Below are 19,890 nucleotides of genomic sequence, written 5' to 3'. Positions count from 1 at the left end.
ATTGAGCTTAACATTCACATTCCCAAAAGAGATATCCATCAATCCGGTTCTACAGTTAATAGAAGCATTAGCTGTAGCTAGAAAAGGACGTCCGAGAATTATGGGAATGTGTTTTCTTGGGTCGTGGACTGGTTCCGTATCAAGAACCACGAAGTCTACCGGGAAGTAGAACCTATCCACCTTTATGATAACATCTTCAATGATTCCCCGTGGTTGCTTAATAGATCTATTAGCAAGTTGCAATACTATCGGAGTTGGTTTAAGATCTCCCAAACCAAGTTGTAGGTAAACCGAATATGGAATCAAATTCACACTAGCTCCTAAGTCAAGGAGGGCCCTCTCGATTTTTTTGTCACCAATGACACAAGAGATTATGGGGGCACCCGGATCCTTATACTTTGGAGGAGTGCTGTGCTGAATGATCGCACTAACATTTTTGGTTAACCTCACTTTCTTTAGTAAATGACTTTTGGAAGTGCGTTTTTGAGTGCACAAATCCTTAAGGAATTTTGCATAGGGAGGAATTTGCTTGATAGCATCCAAGAGAGGAAGATTGATCTTTACTTGCCTAAAGACCTCCCACATGTCTTGAATTTTGCAATTCTTATTCCCAAAATGTGTCGACTCTTGAAGACGTTGAGGGAACGGAGCTTTTGGCTCATAAGTAGTTTCCACATTTGGGGTGACATGCGTGGGATTTCCGTGAATGGTATTTGGGCAAGAAGAACTTGGATTTGGATTGGAAGAGCTTGAATTTGGATTTTTCAAAGGAGGATTTTGTTCACTTTTGTCTCCATCTACCTTGTTGTCAACCACTTTATCACTCCGAAGGGTGGTGATAGCTTGAACATGCTCAAGACTCGGCCCACTCGGAAGAGGGGTTTCATCAATTGCATGTATCCCTCTAGGATTTTCAAATGGTTGAGCGGGAAGCTTACCCTTGTCTTTCTGAAGAAGTTGGTTCACTTGGTTAGCTATTTGTCCCATTTGATTTTCGAGCCTAGCTATGGATTGAGTATGGGAGTGAACCATTTGGAGAGTAGGTTGCAAGGATGTCAAGAGATGCTTGTTGGAATTCATGATTTGCTTGTTTAATGATTCCATCATTTGCACATTTAATGATTCCATCATTTGCTTGTTTGCAGCCACTATCTCATCAATTGGATTCACAAGAGGTTGAGTGGAGACATTTGGATGGTATGGAGGTTGGTAGCTTGAAGAGGCTTGGAAAGGCCTACCTTGATATTGAGAAGAGGGCTGATTTTGAGGCCCTTGATTTTGAAATTAGGAATTTTGTGGGGCTTGTTGCCTCCACGAAAAATTCGGATGGTCCCTCCAACCTGGATTATATGTATTGGAATACGGGTTATGCCCGGGTCTTGAGAACATGGCATTAGCTTGCTCTTCGTTGGGATTGGGAAATTACTCCGGTGTGGGGCAATCTTCCGAGAGATGGAATGGACTAGTACATGAAGCACAAACCGAACTTGCCGAATTTTGAGATAATGAAGGAGGAAGATGTGGTGCCATCAATTGGTAGAATTTATGAGCTATGGCATCCACTTGAGATGATTCCTCCCTTATTGATTTTGGTTGACAAGGGTTGGTGTTCTTTGCAATGGTTGAGGTCGGAGCCCTACGAGAATTATGTTGAAGTGAATTTTCGCTTAAATTCTCAAGTAGGGTCCAAGCCTCATCCGCATTCTTGGACATGAACATCCCACCACAAGAAGAATCAACCATGAATCTATGGGTTTCGGTCAAGCCAGCATAGAAAGCTTGCACTAATTGCCATTTTGGGATCAAATGATGAGGACATTTCCGAAGAAGATCTTGTAGCCTTTCCCAAGTCTCATGGAGTTGTTCTCCATCAATTTGAGAAAAGCTTAGAATGGAACGCCTCATTTGGTTGGTTTTACTCACCGAATAATACTTCTTAAGGAATTCTTGTTGCAATTGAGCCCAAGAAGTAATGGAATTGGGAGCGAGGGAGTTCAACCAATATTTTGCCCTATCCTTTAGGGAGAATAGGAAAAGATGGAGATGGAGTGCATTGTCTGGAAAACCTCTCAACCGGATGGTCGAACAGATTTCAAGGAACTCATCAAGATGCTTATATGGATCTTCATTATCAAAGCCATGAAATGATGGAAGCATTTGGATGGTGCTTGATTTGATCTCATATTGAGCTGCATCGATGTTTAGCATTACTATGCAAGAAGGAGAAGCATAGGTGGTAGGGATGAAATGATCTCTAAGAGTAATTGGCTCGATATTAGGAATTTCAGCCCTTTTATTCCCCGGATTTCCTATATTATCTCCCAAACCAGCCCACACTCAACCAAACCAGCCCACACTCAACCAACTCACCCTTCACTCTCTCGGCCATCAACCACAAACCAACCTCCATCAACCATGCAAACCATGCATGCTTTATTGCAGCATGCCACCCACAAACAAACCCCTCGGCACACACATACATGCTGTCTTTAAAAAATAATAATAATAATAATAAAAAAAAACATAATACTATATATATATCTAAATAATAATAATAATAATATTACTATATATATATATATATATATATACATAATAATAAAAATATTAAATAATTAAATAAATACATAAATTTTTGGGTTTTGTTTAGATTTTTATCTTGCCATATAATTCATGTGACATTCAAGTTTGGGGGTACAATAGGACATTTTTGGTTTCACATTTTTGCTAAGCAATGATAGTATGATTTGAACTTGTCGGGGATGAAGCATATGTTTAATACCTTGTGTATAGAAGTTATTGACATTTTTGAAAATAAAGAAAAATTTGAGTTGAAATGATCATGTGGATTCAAATTAGTCTGTATAAATGTCTCAATTAGATTCTTGCTGGATTTGACACTCTTTTAAGCTTCACAATGCACATATGCACATTGGAAACTAAACTGTGAGGCATGCAACTTGATCGACCTTGACCTTGGCCTAGTTAATTTGATTTGATGAACCTGATAAATGAATATCTTTGGCATGATTTAAGTTGTCTAAAAAAAAAAAAAACTGAGAAAGAAAGAAAATAATGACCAGTTGACGTTTGTAGCCTTTCCAACTCGAACTATTAAGCCCTAGGAGTGTCTCTACACTTAGCACCCTAAAGCCGTCTGGTTTGGGAGTTGTTGGCCTAACGCTTGCTACAGGGGTTGGTTAGAAAGCTTAAAGGACTTTTACATTGCATGGTCATTCAAAAAATAAACTTGTAATAAGCATGGTTTGCTGGAGTTCGTAGCCTTTCTAACTTGAGCTATTAAGTCCTTTGGAGTGTTTCTACACTTAACAACCTAAAGCCATCTGGTTTGGGAGTTGTTGGCCTAACGCTTGCTACATAGGTTGGTTAGAAAGCTTAAGGGACTTCAGCATTGCACAACCATTCTATGTTTCGTTTCTGAGTTACAATAAATTGTCAGCTTTGTCTTGTAAATAAAATCATGCCTTAGGGACCTCATTTAAAGGGGAATTCAATGATTTGAAAACTTGTGCTTAGAAATTGGAAAAGAAAGTAAAAGCCGCATGTTGAGAATCCAATCCACTTTCACTGAAGTTAGAGTTGATTTCCATTTAAGAGATGACAATTGAGTTATTTATATGGACGATGATGTTGATGCATGAATGTTGAAATGGTTTTTGTCAATTTTTGTATCAATGCTTCATATATGCATGGTAGTTTTCCCAATGACCCTATCTCCAGTTCTTGTTGTTTCAAGTTGTATTTGAGCTATGTATATATCTCATTTTTACCATGGATGATATTTTTGTAGTAGCATGCCCATGGTTGTCATTTCATTGAGTTTTTCATTTTAGTTTTGCTAAGGGACTAGCAAAATGTAAGTTTGGGGGTGTGATAAGCGCCGAATATTGTATATTCAAGCGCCCTAAATTGCATTAATTAAGTCCTTTTCTTGATTATTGTATGTAGTTTATCTTCATTTGCACGTTTTTGTATATTTTCAGGTTCATTGGCCAAAATGGAATAAGAATAAGGCCTTGTGGAATCTTGAGCAATCAAAGGTCACAATGCTGAATTTCTGGCAGCAGTGGAACCTGGGCTTTGCTCACCATTTTGACCTTGAAAACTCGAGAACTGGACTTCCCTCATAACATGACATATTTAGAGCTCTGAATTATCTTTCCAAATCTTCAAGCGGTTCGTCATTCGGAGTTTGGAGTAGAGAGTTATGATCTTCTTATCAGAGGTGCTCAGAACTGTCTGGCAGCAATGAATTTCTATCTTTCTCTTCAATTTCGACCAACCAGACTTGAGAATTGGATCTCCACCAAAACATAAAGTTTTTAGATCTCTGAATTAGCTTTCCAAATCTTCAAATAGTTCATCATTCGGAGTTTAGAGCACAAAGTTATGGCTGTTTTACCAAAGTAGGTCCGGGCGAAGCAAGGCAAGCATGGAGCAATCTGCTCCATTTTCGAGTGCTCGAGGCCCTATTTTGAGCACTCGAAATTTGGGCAGAATGCCCTTCAGAATTCAGCCACTTGCACCTTATTTTCCTCATTTTTTATCTCCCTCTTTATGGAGTGGTTGGGGATGTTTTTGGAGGGGAGAGAGAGCCTTGTTTGGAGGTAGATAAGGGGAGGAAAGCCACACAATCTCATATCTTACTTTTGGATCAGATTTTTGGAGAGAGAAAGAGGAGCAAGAAGAGAGTTCTTGGAGCAAAAGGAAGGGAGCTCAAAAATGGAGGAAAAGGGCAAGCTTCTTCCTTCATCTAGGGCCACCATGGGTAACTAAACCCTCTTCTAGGGAGGTGATGAAACTCCTCCTTGTAAGCATGTCTAGTTTTTGATTTATTTTGGGGAATGAAATGTGTATTTGACTAGTTCCATAATCTAGAGCATGTTACATAATGTAATGGATGTTTTAATGTTATAAAGATCATCTTGCATTAAATACTCTTGTCTTAGATGATTTAATCTCATGGTTGTATGGCTTGTAGTTTCATAGTGACAATGGAGCTATGACTATGGAATGGTTTTAATGGCATGATTTTGAGTAGCTTGTTAATTCATTGCTTAAGAATTTCTTTTGATGGATTAACCTTGTGACTTGTTATCATGTGCTCTCATCAATTGATTACTTGTTTGACAATCTCTAGCTTAGTGAGCATGATGAGGATTGCACCATAGTTTAGGTAATTTAAGCATGCGGAGCTTTGATAGGTCGTTCTTACATTTTAATTAATTGAATTTCTTGAAGATGTTATAGTAGTCATGAATTGCTATTCATCAAGGTCATTTCTACATTAATTCCCCAAATCAATCATATAATTAGCTTGTGTAAAGGTTTGGAGTGGATTCACTTCCCTAGACTTCCTTCTCTAAATCTTCTCTTTTAATCTCCTTCAATTTATTGTTTTATGCATTCTGAATTTGTAGTTTAGTGACAAACAAAACAAACCCTCTATGAACACCCCTTATCACTCTAAAATGACTCTAGACACTTAGGTTGCCATAGATTAGCGCAGTCCCAGTGGTTCGACTTACCCGTCCAATAGCCCTATTTTACAATGATTCGTGCTATTGCGAAGGTTGATGTTTAATTGACTAACCGATCAATTTTTGGCGCCGTTGCCGGGGAGGTGAAGAGGTGGTTCTGGAATGCATGGGAGGAAGTTGGTTTCATGGTGCTGCATGGTGGAGAGGGAAGATGCCGAGAGAGAGAGGGTTGGGGCATGGAGTTGGAGGCCTCGGATTGATGGTGGTAAGAATTTCGAGCCCTCGAAATGGGTTCTTCGAGTGCTCGAAAGACAGGCAGTGAGTGAGGGAGGGAAGCTGCATGGTGGAGGGTGAAGATGGATGCGTGGTGGTTGCTGGGTTGCCGAGAGTGAGAGAGGTAGTGAGGTGAAGGGGTTGTGGGTTGGCTTGGTGGAAGGGATTTCGAGCACTTGAAATGGGATTTCGAGTGCTCGATTTGAAGATAGAGAGTTCGGTATGTTGGGTTGCAGTGGGATAGCAGCTGCGAGCACTCAAAGCTTGGCCTTCGAGTGCTCGAATTGGAGACAGTGGTTGCGGGATGTTGGGCTGAAAATTTAGAGCACTCTAAATGAAGGCAGTGAGCTTGGGATTGATGGTTCACATTTAGAGCACTCCAAATGGGAGCTAGAGTGCTCTAAATGAAGGCAGTAGCTTGGGATGAGATTGGTTCACATTTAGAGCACTCTAAAATGGAATTAGAGTGCTCTAAATACAAGCAGCAGCCTCGGAATGACGGTGGAGAAGTTTGGAGCAATCCAAATGGAAGCTAGAGCGCTCCAAACTTGGGCAGTGGGCAAGCAAAATTGGTGTGGTAATTTGGAGCAATCCAAATGGAAGCTAGAGTGCTCCAAAAATGGGCAGTAGCTCATGGAATTTTGGTTAGATCATTCGAGCACTAGAATCTTGGCCCAGTGAGCATTTTGAATGGATGCAATTGCTGAAACAAATGTGTCAAACTTTGCAACATCATGCTAATGCATGAATCAAATTGGAGAAATTTTCAAAATGCAACACATTTCCAATGCACGGATGAATATAGGAAAATTTTTAAACCTTTGCAACATCACACAATGCATGAATTAAATTTCAGAAAAATTTTTAAAACTTTGCAAATTCATTCCAATGTAATGCATGGATGGAAAATTTTGAAAACTTTTCAACTTCTTTCTAATGCATGGACAATGTTCAAACTTTTGAACTTCAATCTATTCTAATGCAAGGAAGGAAAATTGTCAAACTCTGCACTTCATTGCAATGCATGGAAAATTTAGAAAATTTTTCAAATTGTGCAAAAAAAAATTTTCAATGAGTGCATGGATGATTTCAAGAAGATTTCTCAACTTTTGCAACCTCACACAATGCATGGATGATTTTGAGAAAATTTTTAAACCTTGGAACATCTCTTCAATGCATGGATGGGATTTGGTCTCTTCAAATGCATGGATGAATGTAGGAAATTTTTTTTAAACCTTGCACTTCATCTCCAATGTATGGAAAATTTTGGGGAACCATGATCCAACAATGCATTGAAAATGAGAGGTTGTGCACATGAGTTGCATGCCAAAGATCCTATGAAATTGCTAGAAAGCAATGGAAATTTCCGGGAATGAAAATCAGAGCTGAGAAGGTCTAAGAGGCCGGTCTAAAATTGCACGAAGGGAATACTTGACTATGTTCACACAGATGTTTGGGGACCTACTAGAGTTGCATCTTTGGGAGGTAAGCATTGGTTTGTTTCATTTGTTGATGACTTCTCTAGACGAGTATGGGTGTACATCATGAAACATAAAGATGAAGTCTTAAAATTGTTCTTGAAATGGAAGAAGATGATGGAGACCCAGACTAGTAGAAAAATCAAAAGACTCAGATCCGATAATGGCCGTGAATACACATCGGACCCATTCTTGTAAGTATGCCAGGACGAGGGTATTGTTCGACACTTTACAGTCAGAGACATGCCACAACAGAATGGGGTGGCAGAACGCATGAATCGAACCTTGTTAGAAAAGGTTAGATGTATATTATCCAATGCTGGATTGGGCAAAGCATTTTGGGCTGAGGCTATGACATACGCATGCCATCTCATTAACAGGTTTCCTACAACTACGAATGAGGGCAAAACGCCCATGGAGGTATGGTCTGGAAAACCTGCTACCGATTATGATTTTCTGCGAATTTTTGGTTGTACTGCCTATTTTCATGTTAAAGAGAGTAAGTTGGATCCTAGAGCCAAGAAAGCTATATTCTTAGGCTATAGTGAAGGCGTAAAAGGGAATAGACTTTGGTGTCCCGAGTTGAAGAAAATCATTAATAGCAAGGATGTTACATTCGATGAGTCTTCTATGTTGAAAAGTTCTTCTATAAAGAACATAACCAAAGAAGTTTTGCAGCAGGTAGAGCTTGAGGCTCCAATTGTTCCAGCTAGACCTGTCAGTAACTCAGATGATGAGGAAATAGGTACAGATGAGGAAGAAGCTCTTGCCCAAGAGTCTCCACAGCAACCATATTCTATTGCAATTAGTAAATCAAAAAGAGAAATAAAGAAACCTGCACGGTTTACTGATATGGTGGCATACGCACTACCCATAGTTGATGATGACATCCCATTTACCTATGCAGAAGTTGTCAGAAGTTCAAAAAGTATAGATTGGAAGAAAGCAATGGACGAGGAGATACGGTCTCTTCATACGAATCAAACTTGGAAGTTGGTCCAGCTTCCAAAGGAGAAGATGGCGATTGGGTGCAAGTGGGTATACTCCAAGAAGGAAGGTTCTTCAGGGCAAGACAGTGTGAGATTTAAGGCTAGATTGGTGGCGAAAGGCTACGTGCAAAGGGAAGGGATTGATTATAATGAGGTATTTTCACCTGTTGTAAAACACTCTTCTATTCGAATTTTACTAGCTTTGGTTGCACAGTTTGACCTCGAGTTAGCTCAACTCGACGTCAAAACTGCCTTCTTACACGGAGATTTGGAGGAGGAGATCTATATATCTCAACCACACGGATTCAAGGTTGCTGGTAAGGAAAATTGGGTTTGCAAACTGAAAAAGTCATTGTATGGGTTGAAACAAAGTCCAAGGCAGTGGTACAAACGATTTGATCAGTTCATGAAAGGGCAATAGTATATAAGAAGCCATTTTGATCATTGTGTGTATTTTCGTAAGCTTCGTGATGGATCATTTATATATTTGCTCTTATATATTGATGATATGTTGATTGCATCTAAGAGCAAAGTTGAAATTGATAAGTTAAAGATTCAGTTAAGTACTGAGTTCGAAATGAAGGATCTTAGTGAAGCTAAGAAGATACTTGGGATGGAGATTAGAAGAGATAGAATGAAGGGCACTATTTGTTTGTCTCAGAAGCAATATTTGAAGAAGGTGCTACATCAGTTTGGTATGGACTCAAATACTAAACCTGTAAGTACCCCTTTGGCTCCTCATTTTAAGATTTGTGCTTCATTATCTCCACGCACAGATGAAGAGCGTGCGCAAATGGCTCATATTCCATATGCGAGCGCAGTTGGAAGTTTAATGTATGCAATGGTGTGTACGAGACCAGACATTTCACAGGCCATTAGTATGGTGAGCAGTATATGCATGACCCAAGTAAAGTTCATTGGCAGGCAATGAAATGAATTCTACGGTACATCCATGGTACTGTAGATGTTGGTTTAAAATTTGAGCGGGATGATAGACTTGGTCAGCATTTGGTTGGATATGTGGATTCGGACTATGCTGGTGATTTGGATAAACATCAGTCAACTACAGGTTATGTGTTCACACTTGCTAAAGGACCAATGAGTTGGAGGTCACTATTACAGCCTACAGTTGCTTTGTCTACAACAGAGGCAGAGTACATGGCAGTAACAGAGGCCATTAAGGAAGCTGTATGGCTACATGGGTTGATTGAGGACTTAGGGATTCTTCAGGAGCATGTTGATGTCTACTGCGATAGTCAAAGTGCTATTTATTTGGCAAAGAACCAGGTTCATCATTCACGTACAAAACACATCGATGTCCGTTTCCATTTTATTCGTGAAATGGATGAAGGCGATATTCTTCTTCAGAAGATTGGGACTGCAGATAATCCCGCAGATATGTTGACGAAGGTTGTAACAAAGGTCAAGTTTGAGCATTGCTTAGACTTGATTAACATCCTGCAAGTATAAGGGCCTTTGGGCGCAATTGGAGGCAGTTCAAGATCATATTTGAAAAGGTGTACAGAATTTTTCGCCAAGGTGGAGATTGTTGACAAATTTGGAGTTTCAAATTTGGAATTGGCTCAAAATATGTCATCGCTTACATCATCAGTTGCATATATCATCGCTTACATCAGCAGTTGCATATGTCATCGCTTACCTCAGGCTTTGCATATGTCATCGCTTACATCAGGCTTTGCTTACATCATTGCTTACATCATCAGGGAGATTTGTTGGCTATAAATAGACCTTGTATCTCATAGTTTCATTCATTCGAAAATCATCCAAGAGCATTCAAGTGAGCAAAGAGAGTTTGGAGAAAATAATATTTATTTTCTCATTTGTGAGCCTTTTGTAACTCTTTGGGTTTTGATATTAGTACATTGATCTTGAGCTCCCGTGGACGTAGGCGCACATTGCCGAACCACGTAAATCTTTGTCTTCCTTTTGTGTGTGTGTTTTCTCCTATTTATTTATTTATTATTTTGTGAGTGTATTCTTCTTGTGTGTGATCACAACCACCATTATTTATTTGTTGGGCCCACGCTTCCGCTCAACAGTGGACAGGGACCGGAATCAACAAAGGAGATGGACGAGATTCTGCAACAGAATGCATATTGGTTTGTTTCTCGGATAGTGATAATCTATTTAGAAGAGGGATACAAGAGAGTACCACCAAAACAATGTCTTTGAGAAGATCTAATAGAAGGTTGCACAAGGCTTGCGTAAAACAAGAAGAGCCCATTAATGCAATGTGGTTGAAGAGCTGAGAATAGGAATTGAACCATCTCAAATGAGGTGGTGTGTTTATTAGAGATTCAAGCAATAAAAGGATGGACCATCCTTGACCAGTGACATGGGAAAAGAGTTGTTATGTATAGAATGGTGTCACTTGTAATAGATATATATATATATATATATATATATATATATGTAATGGACAGGTTCAACTTGCAATATGGTTAAGAGGTCTAAATCCGTTGCTAAAAAGAATTGCAATAATGAGCTGTGGTGTGTCGTGTGGTCCATTATTGAGGTGTCGTCAATGATAAAAATAATAAATGAATAAATTGGTTAAACAAAGAAAAAGATCAGCCATTTCAATTTGGTTAGAAAGATGCCTCAGTTCTACCAAGAATTTCCTTAAATGATAAATTTTTATTTTTATCAGTAAATGATAAGAGTTTTTGGCCCTGCTTGGATTGAATCTAAGAAAATAGTTTTGTTTTTATAGTGACAAAAAATAGAAAACAGTATTTACTTCTGCTTAGATCTACTTTGTGGAAACAGTTTTTGCAAAAACTAAAAACTGATAGTTATAGTTTTTGGAGAACAATAAAAAAGTGTTCCGGGAGTTTTCGGAAACAAGAAGGCGCACTCTTTGAAAACACGGAGAACTCTTTTCACTTAAAAAGAACGGGAGTAAGATATCTAGTTATATAACATTACCCACATCTCCTCAGCTGCACCTAGTGTTCTCTTTCTTCGAGGCTTGAAGCTCTCTCACTCTGACAGATTTCTTTGCAAAGTCTCTCTTCAAGCTATCTCTCTCTCAGTTTCTTGGGCTTCTCTTAGGCAGAAAAGGTCGATCAGCGTTTCTCTTCCTACAATCATCTTTCTGTGCGGGTAAAATTTTGTCTTTCTATTTTTCTCTCTTAGATTTATGGGTTTTCGATTTATGGTTGTTCACACTCTGATTTGGGTTGAGTATTGATTATTTGTATTGATTGGATGGATTGGGTTAGTTTTATTTGATTTGTTTGGGTGAATTTGGTTCTATGGATGGATTTGGTTGGTTGGTTGGTTTGAAATTGTTTGATTTGTGGGGTTTTATGTGGTTTTTAACCCTTTAGATCTGGGTTTGATTTGGTTGGTTGTATTTTTTCTTTTCGTATTTCAGTTGTGTTTGATTTTTTTTTTTTTTTCTCTCCATTTTAAAAATTAAAAATTTACAAGTGAGAAAAATTAGGGAGTTAGGGCTCCCATTTTTCTTTATATGTCATTCCATTTCCATCTATTGGAGTTAAGGTTGCTATTCTTTTTACTTCTCAATAGGTGGAAATGTTATCGAGGGACTCATTTTGGTTAAAATGACATGAAATTTTATGAATTGAACTCACTTTCATTCCTGTGGCGTTCTCCTTTACCTAGCTATAATTGTATTTGTAATGTCAATTATAAGTCTATAACATATCTGTCAAAGAATTTGATGAGTTGGTCTGTTACTCTTGATGTTGGAATGTAATTCTATAGTATGTGTGTTCACTATTTGAGGCCAATGACTTGTAAATGATACAAGCAATTGAAATGTTGAAATGTCGTAGAACTGTGCTTTGATCTATGATAGTTGGATTGTATCATAGCCATTTCCAGATAATTGTCTCTTCTAAAGCTTTTATAATATATTCAGATGGACAATACATATTCCTAATTTGTTGACCTGTCCCATTTGTATTCTTGATATATTCAAGTTTTGCTAATTCTTTCTAAATATTCAATAACATGTATTTACTATTCTCTTTTATGATGATTGGCATTACATAGTCTTATAAATCATATAGATTTATGCATGTTCTATTGAGTTCTAATTCCGGGAAGGAAACAATCTTTTCATATTCCAGTTTGCTAAGAAAAATAATTATTTATTTATTTATTTGTAAGGTCTATAATGTGAGAATATGCTAGGAAATTGCTTAGTGTTGAAATTCTAATAACAATTGCCACTTTTTTCTACTCTACAGTTCATTCCTATCAAATTTATAATTCTTTGTTTTACTTGAAAGGAAGGAGTAGGTCATAAAGCTTACATTAGCTTCTCTTGTATTCTATTTAAACACCTTTTATTTGTTTACAAGTAATTTCTGCTACAAGCCAAGGCTAATAGTGTGTAGTTCGTCCTTATACAGTCAGGAAAAGGAAAAAAAAAATTGTAACCCCTGATGAGGTAGTTTATTTGTAGGCACTGAATTCATGTAAAGTTATTAATGGAAGAAGCCCAAGATAGAAAGGGTTCAAAGTTTGCAACACAAAATATGTGTCCTTATTAAAGTTTTTTTTTTTTTTAAAAAAAGAAGTAATGAAATAGTCATATAAGATTTAACTATATAAGCATACAAACCAGTGCAGGATTCAATGGTATGAAATGTACTAAAGGCTCATTTTCCCATTTTAAAGCTTATGCCTTGTTATAAGTTTTTTTTGGTTAAAAGGTAAGCTAGTGTATTGACGAGCGCTGAAAAGTGCGTATTTAAACCCTTTAAGCTTAAGCATTCTGGTACCTTTATCTATCTTACTTTACCATTATAGATTGATTTCGTATTATTTCCATTTTCAGGCACTTATCCCGAAAATAAGCTAACTCAGCCAAATAAGAGCAGAAATGAAGCAATTTTGGGATAAATCAAAGAAATGAGCCAAGTGGAAGCAAAAGGAAGAAAAAGGTAGAAATCAACATCTTCGATCGATCTCAGATTAAAGTTCGATCGATCCAATATGATCGATCTCAGCACTTCAAGATGGATCAGAGCCATGATGACATTTTCAGAGAACTCAAAAGTTCGATCGATCCAACATCATTTTTCGATCGATCGAACTGCTTTGTTCTTATCTAAATGATTGATCTTATCTAGTTGTATCACCCTACTAACCACTTTTGTCATTTTCCCAAAAATATCTTCAAAATATCTCAGATTTGTCTTAATTCAAAAAGTACCACCAATGAAGATCGATCCAGCCTAAGTTTGATAGATCTCAGCCATGTTCGATCGATCCAAGTCCAAGGTTCGATCGATCGAACTTCCTCCGTGCTAAAAAGTTAAATTTTCAGCTCATTGAAAGTTGTCATTTATCCAATCATTGGGGAATATTGTATACACGACCCCAGCTCATTTTGGGTGCCATTTGACTTACCTATATAAGGATAAGGATTGCTTTTTATAAGAGGAGGACCTAATACCACATCATACCATCTCATACCTTGTAGATCTCTTGGAGAGCAAGCTTAGAGGAGGAGGAGGCTAGAGACACCATTGGAGACTCTTCATCAACTAAGGAACAAATCTCTACCATAAAGTTAGCCCTTGAAGGTTGGAGAAGCACTACCATGAGTGGTTAGACATCCTCTTGGGGCTAGAGTTAGCCCCAAGCATGCTTTCTACATCTTGCTTTTGTGTATTATTGAGGGATTAGTGTTGTAATACATGTTTTGCACTTTTATATATATATCTTGCTTATTCAATGATTTATGTGGATTAATGCTTCCAATTGATCATTTCATTCTATCCATATGTCTATGTATGCTAGAATAGATGTTCATGTGTTTGTCTCTATTTCTTGTGTTATTGATGCATGTCTGTGTATCAATACTATAAATCTAGAGATTGTCAAAACATAGTGCTTAAAAGAATGCTCTTGTGATTTTCTAGATGGTCAATGCTTATTTTTTGATGGATTGTGCCTCTCCCTTAGCTTAATTAATTTAATTTCATGTCATTAGCTTAATTGTAGTGTAGTGGTAGCATAGTTGTTAGATGGGAGGACAATCTATGCTTGTTGTTTGATGTTCCATACTTTTGAATGCAAGTAGCATATGTCTCTAACTTTGTAGTGTATTTGGTTTGTGAGCTTAATGAAAGGATTAATGACTTGCTAGATATATTGTACTTTTCACATGCTATTTAGACAATATATACTTAATTATTAGATATATTGTGCTTTTCACATGTTGATTAGACAATGTATGCTTAATTGATCACCTTTACTAATTGAATCAACCAAACCCTAACATACATCAATATTGTAACACACATTTCCCTCATTAGTTACTTGTTAAGGGTGTAGAAAAGTGATGAGCGCTGAAAAGTGCGTATTTAAACCCCTTAAGCTTAGGCATTCTAGTACCTTTATTTATCTTACTTTATCGTTTTAGATTGATTTCGAATTATTTCTATTTTTAGGCACTTATCCCGAAAATAAGCTAACTCAGCCAAATAAGAGCTTAATTAAAGCAATTCTGGGATTAAACAAATAAATGAGCAAAGTGGAAAAAGAAATAAGCAAATGAAGCCAAAGGTGGGAAGCAGCAAAGTTCGATCGATCCAACTTCAAGGTTCGATCGATCCAACTTCAAGGTTCGATCGATCGAACACTGATCGATCTCAGTACTTCAAAATAGATCCAAACCTTGATCCAAAGCAGAAAGTCCAAAGTTCGATCAATCCAACACTACCCTTCGATCGGTCGAACACTTTTGTCCTTATTCAAATGATTGATCTTATCCACAGCTGTATTACCCACTAACCACTTTTGTCCTTTTCTTAAAAATATCTCCCAAAATATCTCGGATTTGTTTTTTTCTTAAGAAGCTCAACTAGTTGGATCGATCCAGCCTCAGTTCGATAGATCTCAGCCAAGTTCGATCGATCCAAGTCCAAGGTTCAATCGATCGAACTTCCTCCAATGCGAAAAAGTTAAAAAGCAAGCTTGTTCAATCTGTCCTCTATCCAATCATTAGAGAATATTCTTTACACGACCCCAGTTCATTTTGTGTGTCACTTGACCTACCTATAAAAGGAATATGATGCACTTTTTGAGACAAATACAATTTTAGGGATTATTCTCAAAGGAGGCAAGCTTTAGGGAGGAAGAAAAGAGGAGGAGGCTAGAGACACTGGAGACTCGTCATCATCCAAAGAGCAAATCTCAACCATGGAGTTAGCCCTTGAGGGTTGGAGCAATATCACCATGAGTGGTTAGACATCCTCTTGGGGCTAGAGTTAGCCCCAAGCATACTTTCTATATCTTAATCTTGTGTATTATTGAGGGATTAGTATTATAATTAATGTTTTGACACTTTGATATATATAGATCTTGATTGTTCAACGATTTATGTGGTTAAATGCTTTCAATTGATCATTTCATTCTATCCATATGTCTATGCATGTTAGAATAGATGTTCATGTGTTTGTCTCTAGATTTTGTATTATTGATGCATGTCTATATGTATTGATGCTATAGATTTAGAAATTGTCAAAACATAGTACTTAATGGAATTTTCTTGTAATTTTCTTGATGGTTCATACTTATTCCTTGATGGATTTTGCCTCTCCCCTAGTTTATTTTCATGCTAGTAATATAGATGTAGTGTAGTTGCAGTGTAGTGTTAAATGGGAGGACAATCCATACTTATTGTTTGATGATCCATGATGCGACCCGAGCATGTGCACAAAATAATGCATAACACTTTGAGTTTGGAAATTAGTGTCAAGTGGGCATCATACTTTAAATTTATAAACCGCTTAACACCTATACTATGTAGTATGAGTGAGAAGGGATCGTCCCAAGAGATTATACGTGTTGGAATTTAACTTCGACGCTAGCGTATCAAAAGATTGCAAAAGAGATTTGATGAGATGATTAAACTACTTCAATTAATGAAAATACAATTAAAATAAACTAAGTAGAGATAGGGATTTAAGAGATATGAAGAGAGGACTTAGGGTGTTGGAATCACCACTAAGCTCATGTAATTAACCACTTGCTTTCCATTAATAGGGAATACATTGTTGTGAACAAAATGCGACTACTAATTGCAATATTAAGCATGGACCATCTAATTTAAGCATGAATTGTCTTACCTAAACTAATTGTAGCAAAACCCATCTAATTTAAGCATGACTCATCTAGGTAGCAACAATTGTAGCACACATCAATCTAGAGAATCATGGAATTTGCAATAATAAGCCATGAAATATCTAAGCAATCATAGATTGTCTACCTACCTACAAGCATGAATTAAATTGTAGAACAACCCATCAAACATAAGTATAGACCATCTAATTAATTAACAAACCCATTCAATGAAAACCTATGCTTAGCCATCACTAAATCCTTAATTAATCACACATAGACATGCAACCAACATAGAGAATCTAGTGTAGAGATTAATTCCCAAATAATCACACATAAGACAACATGTAATCAAATAGAGAATCAATAGAAAGAATTAATCCATGTGAATCATGTAAGAAATAATTCCTAATTTAATCACACATAGACATGTAAATAAACTTGAGAATTAATAGGAAGAATTAAACCATAGAAATCATATAAATATACCAAGATTCATTAAATTCACAAGGTTAGAACACTAATCACAACAATATATATAAATCCCCAAAAATAGAAATACAAGGGTTTAGATTACACAAGACTTAGGGCTCATCCAAGCCCTAAGTATAGATCTAGCCAATCATAGAGGAGGAAGATGTGGTCATGGAATCAAGCTCAAAATATGGCTCCATCTTCTTCTTCCTCTTCTTCTTCTTCTTCTTTGAAGCTTTAGAGATGAAGAGAGAGAGAGAGTGGTCTAGAGATGGATCTTGAGATGTGCCTCCACTTCCCCCTTTTCTTCTAACCCTAATCTCTAACTTTGCTAGAGAGAGAAATAAAAAATATAATGTAAAAAATAAAATGATAAAAAGCTCCTTTACAAATAGGTTACTTCCCTTTATATAGAAGGTCCTTTTCTTAGTCACTAAGTCAGGAATATTGCTCCAAAAATATCTAATCCCGTACTATGTGATAGGTGGACTTTTGGGCGCGCACGGAATAAGACAGCTCACTGCCAGCAGTGTTCGATCGATCAGAGAAAAAGTTGGATCGATCAGAGAAGTTGGATCGTTCAGAGAAAAAGTTAGATCGATCAGAGAAAAATTCGATCGATCAGAGAAAAGTTCGATCGATCAGACTTTGATCGATCTCACTTTTCTGATCGATCTCACGATCAATCTCACTTGGTAGCTTTTCAGGATCAGCCTCTTTTTGCTCCAAATCAGCCTCCTTCTACTCCGAATCCTTTCCAAGACTTAGTTTGATTCCAAAAAGGCCTTAAGAAACCATTTTTAGCCCATTTTAATATTATTGACCTGAAATAGACAAAAACACAAATAAGTACTAAAACGGGTAAATAAGATAGATAAAGGTCCTAGAATACTCAAACTTAAGGGGTTTAAAAGTGTACTTTTCAGCGCTCATCACACCTCCCAACTTAAATATTGCTAGTCCCTAGCAATGAACTATGAAGTAAAGAAATGAAATAAACAACTAAACAACTATAACTTGAAAACAATAAATGAATAATGCCATTTTCGTAGGGAACACGATTGCATTTAGCATATGCAACAAGCCTTTTAAACCCCTAGGTTACTCCTAGTGGACGAGTGAAGTCTCGTGAGGGTTTCCAGAAATGATACCCATAAACATTAAGCTCATTCTTTCAAAAGAGGCACCAATATTGCAAACAAGTATTGGGAGAAAACTACCTCAAGTACGTAATTTTTCAACCCTTTTCCAAGCAATCTCCCAAAATCTAAACATCAAGCAAACAAATATGGTCCTCCACACATCAAGACAATGATCATGCAAATCATAACAACTCTAGGATCCTTTTTGAGTGGACCGGCATCAAATATGTTGCTATCTAAGCCAACTAAAGAATTAATCACATCCTTACCCTCAAACTAGCACACAAATCTAGTACCGATCATCAAGATAAAAAGTGGACCTTTTATTAAAGTTTATTGTTTTAGGTGCGCTTATTTTTTTCACTCAAATTTTTTTTTTTTTTTTTTAAAAGATCAAATATGGAAGCGTAGTGCAATGTGTTGATCTCTTAAGCTTTCTAGCGATTCATAAGGTCGAGCGTTAGGTCAATGACTCCCAAACCAGACGGCTTTAGGGCACTAGGTGTTTAAACACCCCTACGGACTTACAAGCTCAAATCAACTAGGCTACAAATCAAGATAACCTCCATCTAATCATTTCCCACTTCTCACCTTTTGAGAGAAGTCCTCACTTTTTATTACTTTTGCTTTTGCTTTTTTTTTTTTTTTTTTGTAAGCAAGTTCAAGTATTAACCTAGAGTTTGGGCCCTCCACCTTTCGGCGCGAGAAGTTCAGTGCTCGATGAGGCTAGAATCCACGCTACTTAGTGAAAAGGGGTTGTTATCCACCTTTATCAAGAATGAAAACTTTCAATGCACTACTAGCTCAATTAGGATATAACCAATTCAATAATCAACAAAGCATGTACCCCTTTTCACTATGAATACTAGTGTGCGCCTGTGCTAGTGTAGAATCCTAGACTGAATCTCAAAACAATCACAAAATCAAGATGATGTGGACCACACGTGCAAGCAAGATATCAATCTTTCGAAAAATTTACTCCTAAATGGCTTCCACAAGGCATACAAGGAGTATTGGACTATCAAGTCAAGCAATTTTTAAATTTTAAGCAATATAATCCTCAAAAGATCAAAATCATCGCTAACATGGATCTCCAATCTCAATCATGCATTTAAAGTTCAACTTTAAATAGAATGCAACAAAAACAACTTATCCCCAAACTTAAACTGCACATTGTCCTCAATGTGCAATGAGAACAATGAAAAAGATGGAAAGAGTATACCATGGTGGTGAAAACATGAAGCTCGGCTATGATCCAATTTGAAAGACGTCTCTCCCAAACTTAGAATCAACAACCTACTTGAATAACCACACTAACAAACTCAAATCAAATATCAAATGGGAGAAGATAAGTAAATCAAGCATTCTAAGGCAATATAGCGTAAGATAAAAGGGAGATATGAGATCAAGCCCTAATTAAAGCATGAATGCACACAAGGGCACAATGGTGAAACTTTTTTTTTTTTTTTTTTAATATTTTCATTTAATGAAAACAATCATATACAAAATGCAAGAAAAACAAAGAATAAAATGCATGAGCAAAATATAAAAAGAAAAATAAAGAAGGTAAAATGTAATGAAAGAATATATACAATGCAAGAAATGAAAAACAATATGTACAATGCAAGTATATACAAAATTTTCTTACTTTTTGTTTTTCATTTTTTTTTTTCCTTCAATTTTTATTATTATTATTATTATTATTATTATTTTTTATAACATAACAAGTATGTATACACACACAAAAATAAAACAATTAAACATGCAAGGAATGAAAATGCAAGGACATAAGGGATTCAATTTTTTTTGATTTATTTTATTTATTTATTTTTTTAAGAAAGTATGTATAATGAAACAAAATGCAAGAAAAATAAAGAAATAAAAATGAAAATGAACATGTATGAAA

At 36.7% G+C, this 19,890-nt stretch overlaps 1 long non-coding RNA gene across 1 annotated transcript; it reads left to right on the top strand.

Annotated features, from left to right (window-relative positions):
• The first annotated feature begins 10,028 nt into the window (after nucleotides 1–10,028).
• LOC132271540 (uncharacterized) lies at nucleotides 10,029–13,983 on the top strand. The gene is made up of 2 exons (XR_009469724.1): nucleotides 10,029–11,367; nucleotides 13,076–13,983. It is a non-coding gene; the product is annotated as an uncharacterized LOC132271540 (long non-coding RNA).
• The last annotated feature ends 5,907 nt before the right edge of the window (nucleotides 13,984–19,890 follow it).

This window comes from Cornus florida, unplaced genomic scaffold (genome assembly GCF_030987335.1).
Source record: "Cornus florida cultivar Cherokee Brave unplaced genomic scaffold, ASM3098733v1 CherokeeBrave_3.0.0_Hap2_Chr08, whole genome shotgun sequence".
Classification (NCBI taxonomy): Eukaryota; Viridiplantae; Streptophyta; class Magnoliopsida; order Cornales; family Cornaceae; genus Cornus; species Cornus florida.
Note: the sequence above shows the minus strand (reverse complement) of the source record. Positions and strands in the feature narration are given on the sequence as shown.